At 32.6% G+C, this 5,497-nt stretch overlaps 1 long non-coding RNA gene across 4 annotated transcripts; it reads right to left on the bottom strand.

Moving 5' to 3' along the window:
- Nucleotides 1-384: 384 nt before the first annotated feature.
- Nucleotides 385-3,818, bottom strand: LOC145634800 (uncharacterized). Of its 4 annotated transcripts, none has more exons than XR_014113575.1 (5): nt 3,656-3,818; nt 3,004-3,066; nt 1,588-1,680; nt 1,255-1,468; nt 385-849 (listed from the first exon to the last, which is right to left on the bottom strand). It is a non-coding gene; the product is annotated as an uncharacterized LOC145634800 (long non-coding RNA). The 4 variants fall into 4 exon arrangements; XR_014113573.1 differs by having other exon boundaries at nt 385-952; XR_014113574.1 differs by having other exon boundaries at nt 385-959.
- Between the last annotated feature and the right edge of the window lie 1,679 nt (nt 3,819-5,497).

The raw sequence follows: 5,497 nt of genomic DNA on the forward strand, positions 1-5,497 counted from the left end.
TCGTACATCAAAGAAGGAATAAAGAACGGTTTAGGCCACTTAACCGTTCTATATTGCGTTACAATAGAGAACGGTTAAGTTAGATAACAGTTCTCTAATGTATTTTTTTTTTAAAAAAAAAAAAACCGACCATATCTATTTGATAATTCGAATTACCATGTACGTATTTTATCTTACATTATTCCTATATTTTGATAATCTGTATTATTTTTGTATTTTGATAAAATACAGATGTATTTGTTGTATTCCTGTATTTTATCTTGAACATTTATCCTGTAAGAAAATTTCCACATTTCTTATGTAAAATAAATTCATGATCCTGTATAAGTGCAATATAACTTTAAGTATAATAAAATTAACCAAAATATTTCCAGATACGACAAAAGCCATCAAAATATACTTCATATATATAATTTAAAACATCCAACCACAATAAAATTGAATTATTCATACAAAATTTATTCTATACAAACAAAAACGTGAGTTAAATATCAAAACACCTTTCTTATTAATGTTGATTTAGCAAGCAGATATTAGTACACAATTCCAGCCAAATAGCCCAAGCACCATCTGAGCCACCACCACCTCAGCAAACACCTGCTGCTCCACGTCCCAGCCAAGAGACCTAAGCAACCATCTAGGCCGCCAGCACACAGCCCCCTTTCCATCCAGCAAGAGTGACGCCAGCACAACCCAAACCATCTCCATCTCCATCTCCTTGACTGCCGCAATCACCATCTCCATCACGAGGAGGTGACAAGCTAATTAGAACAAAAGCCATAACAGGGTCACCTCCAACATCTTCTACAAAGCACTCATCCCCCACAAAGAAACCTCCAGCAGTTGCAACTGACATTACTCAAAATCCAAAAGACCTCAGAAAGCAAGAAACTTCACAAACACATTTAGAAGAGCCCAAGCCAGTGCCACACATCAACTTCACCTAAAGAACCTAGAAACTAACCAGCTAATAATGAGTCTTCAACAGAAGTTTTTAGCCCAAAATAAGAACCCAAACCATAATTAGTGAAAGTATATAATACATCCTACAAATAGGACAAACAGATACTTAAGGGAAATATGACGATACTAAGAAAGAAGAACTGAAGGAATAGCTCAATTATGACAGAACAGCTAAAACCACTGAAAGTTAGGGAAGCTTCAGAAAGAGGAAATCCAGAGACACAAACCTCTAAGAGGATTTAGCAACAAAGTCATACAACAACAACAATGCACAAGGAATAAACAACTCACTCGTCTTTAATAGTTCTGTGACAGAAAGAAACCCTGGTGTCCACGTGGTTTTCACAAGGAATAAACAGTTCACAATTGTTTGAGCTATTTCAAAATCAACAAGATTGTCAAAGGTCGTTGCACCATCTTTATGTCTGGAATGAGCTCTTATCCAATCCAAATGTCGAAGCACATCTCTAACTTGCACTCCTTGTTTTTAAAGTTCTTCAGCAGCCTGACAATACGAATAACAAAATGCCCTTTAACAACTAAAACTCATCCATTAATTGAATGTTTACTGTTATTTCTTAAACAAAATCAACAAAAACAGAAAACAATCATTGCTAAACTTACAATCTCTTGTTCATAATACAAGAACCTTTTTTGACCTCCTCGATATCTTGAAGTATTCATTTTTGTCCTCTCTCGATTCTTGTCACTTAGTTCCTTTCAATATAATAATGTACAAACAAATTAGTACACAATTTTCAAAGGTTTTTTAATAACTATGACTAGCTATTGGCATTATTCAAAGATTACCTTAAACGCAATACCTAAATTCGTATATCAAAACAATATCTGAATTCGAATAAAAAAGCTTTTATAAGGCTTGATTATTCTTTGGAAGCCAGACTACAGTAGTCTTGATTAGTCGAACATGCATATTAGTTTAGATGCATCAATAAAACATAAATCTCATGACTATTTTAGGTTTCAATTAATTGTCTACTTGTTTACTCTTTTTGCAAATTATGCAGACTTCTGGTTTCTTGACCTGCTTTTGTCTAAATCAATTGAGCCATGTTGATTCACCTGCAATAAAATGTTATTTACATGTCTTGTTCCTAATAAAATGTATAAACCGCGGAAGGTATTGTGCTACTGACCTTGAGCAGGATTTTGAGGAAGGATATGAGGGAAAGGATGTTGTGTTTGAGAATTTGAGGCAGCTTTGTAATTACTCTGTTGCGAAATCTGAGAACAAGTCATGGGTTTGGTGGGATTATGTTACTGATTTCCATATTCGATGTTCCATGAAGGAGAAAATACACTAAAACATGTGCTGAGGATGTCTTGAAGTCCCTTAATTAGTCATTCTAGTCAAACTATTTCCTTAGAAGTTTTTAGTTCGGAGACTTGTGAAATTTTGGTCTACTAATGTATTTTGCCTAATTAAATGATGCTCTCATTCCAATAGATCTTCCAGTTGATAATATTAAAAAGTGCATGGGAAATCCAAAAGCTGATACAGAATGAAATATTAAAAAAAATGAACAAGACAAGCAGGTTACATTACTTTAGCAGTTTCAGAGAATATTGTTTAAAATAACTTGGTACATTTTGAGCTATGACAATGTAATGTTGTATCTAACTTTTAAAACAGATTGGAAAACAGATTGGAAGAGTTGCATAAGCACGCAAATGCAGGACATAAGCCTCCTTTTCAAAAAGAGATAAAGGAGAATTTGCCAAAGTTAGTGCACAAATAAGGTGCTAAGTAAGAAAAACTCTAGCATCATAAGCCATTAAGAATTATCACTTTAGCAGGGGAAAACATTGGAGTAACCATGCACCTTAGCTCTAAGTCTATAAACAAAGAGAAGTCAATTCACATTCATAGGGGATACAAGCTCAATTATGACAGAATAGCTGAACCACTGAAGGTGAGGGAAGCTCTAGAAAGAGGAAATCTTGAGACACAAACCTCCAAGATGATTTAGCAACAAAGTCATACGTCAACAACAATGTACAAAGAATATAAAAACTCACTCGTCTTTAACAGTACCACAGTCCACATGTTATAATTTCCTTCTCTTCTCTCTTCAGAGTCAGCTGCACAAATTCCACAAAAACACACTCCTTACTCATCATTGTATGCATAGTAAAAACCATGAATAGTCTTATACATTACTAGAATAAGATTTTATCATCACATAGTTTCAATCACAAGATCTCATAACCAACCCTTTTATGAAAGAAAACCAAAGCAAATCAATATTTCTAAAATATATTACAAAGTATTTTTAATTAATACAGCACAATAATCCAGTTGTAATCAATTTCCCCTACCCCTCTTTCTTTATCTGATTAGGGTTCTAAATTGAACTCAGGTAAGATAATTTGGCTAAAATTATTTTTATTACTATTGAAATAGATGTAAATTCGACAAAATTAAGGGTAATTTGATTCAACTTACTGCAATTCGGCTGAAATATTTACATACAAACAATCGATTGAATTTATCCCTAAAACTAGAACTTTGAAGCTTTTTTCAATCACCTAAATTCGAATTGCAAATTAATTTAATAGATAAAAACTATGAATTTAATTTAGTTTCCTTCATATTTCGAATGATTCATGTGGTTAGATTGACAAATTATCAAAATTCAATTACTCTATGACAAATAAAATTCGAACCTACCTCAATGTAATGGTGGCTCAGCAAAGTGGTGGAGCGGTGGTGGAGCGGCAGCACAGCGAAGCAGTAAGTGGCCTGGCGGTGCATGCAATTGGAGGTTTTTGGTAAACATGAAGCAATTAAGAAGTATGGAGTATTTTTTTTAAGAATATTAAGCAAAGGTATTTTCTAGTGGAATGGAAGTGAAAGTGAAATGAAAGTGAAAGTCCTTATAGCCGATTAGTGGACTTTGATTAATTTGGGTAAAAAAAAGTTTTTTATTTTAATTTTATTTTTATAACACTCTGTATATAAATTCCACCTAAAATTAAAAAAAATACAAAACGGTTATCAAGATGACCGTTCTATATCCTCTATAATAATTAATTATTATTTTAAATTATTTGGGTGAAAGAAATAGAGAACGGTTAACTATGCTAACCGTTCCATATGAATTAACTTATAGAACGCCTCTTATACAAATACGTTCTATATTCTTCTGGAGAACGCCTACCTTTGGTAACCGTTCTATATTTTGCGATCTCTAATCTAGTTTTTGGTGTAGTGGCTTAGGCTCGGTTTGGGCTCAGTTTAGTATTTTGGCCACAACTTATTCGTTATAACTCGGATTTGAGCTTATAATATATTGTTAGAAAGATCTTTTCAATACCCATCCAACTATTTAATCATTGGACCCATATTTTGGACAAAAAAAAACTGGTATACAGGTTTTTATAAAAATGACACGAAATGAATTATTTTGGGTTTAAAGGCACGAAAAAAGGAAAATAAGTTATGGTTAGGGGAAATGGTCTAGGAAATGGGTTGGTTTATGGTATTGGGATTTACCTTGGTAGAAATGTGTATGGAATATTTTCAAGCCTTTAAAATCCCACTAGCTTGAACCCCACTGTGATCATACACTAAAGTACGGTGGCGTCCAAAAGGGAAGAAGATAGAGCAAAAGAGTCGCCAACAAGTTTTAGGAACTTGTAAACCGTTCACGAAGTGAAGGTTACACCCCTTAACGATCCAAGAGATCGTCAACTCCATAAGGTCTTGAACCAAATAAGGGTTCGGGGATGAAGGTACAAATCCAACCTAAAAGAGATTGAACCTGCCCTAATAATATGCCTCTACTTTATTCTGATCGTATTCATGTGCGCTTTCTGACTAACATGCAATCAATAGATTAACCCTAAACCTGTTTAATCTATGTTGGTTGAATATTAATGCACAAATAAACTATTATTGGTGATCACTTGAATTATAATCAAATTAACCCTAACAAGATTATTAATTATCTTATTAAGCGTGATTACAAGTACCAATTCCCTTTAAATATGCATAAAAGCGTGATCAAGCAATAATAAGCATCAAGCAACATAATAATAATCATGATAATAATAATAATAATCATAAAATTATAACAATAAAATAATCATCATAATAACAATCATATTAACCATAATAATAATCATGTTAATCATAATAATAATAATTATAGCAATAATAAAATTATAATCATAATCAAAACAATTATAAAAATAATCATAAATCATGGTAAAGCATAATAAGAATAGCAAGATCCTAGGCATGATACTAACAAGATTAATAACAAACCCTAGCATGTAACTAGGCAATAAAAATCAAATCTTTAACCTTAACATGGTACTAACAATCATAAATATTAGGAAGAACATAGGAAGCATCGTAGGAATCATAATAAGCATATTTGATATTATAACCTTTCCCCTAAACATGATACTAGGAATATCATAATAACAATGTCAATATGATTTCTACATCATAAATAAATTAAAACCAATTAAATTACTTACTTTGATGCCTCGTACCTCTTTCTAA

Source organism: Chenopodium album, chromosome 6, assembly GCF_948465745.1.
Source record: "Chenopodium album chromosome 6, dcCheAlbu1.1, whole genome shotgun sequence".
Lineage (NCBI taxonomy): Eukaryota > Viridiplantae > Streptophyta > Magnoliopsida > Caryophyllales > Amaranthaceae > Chenopodium > Chenopodium album.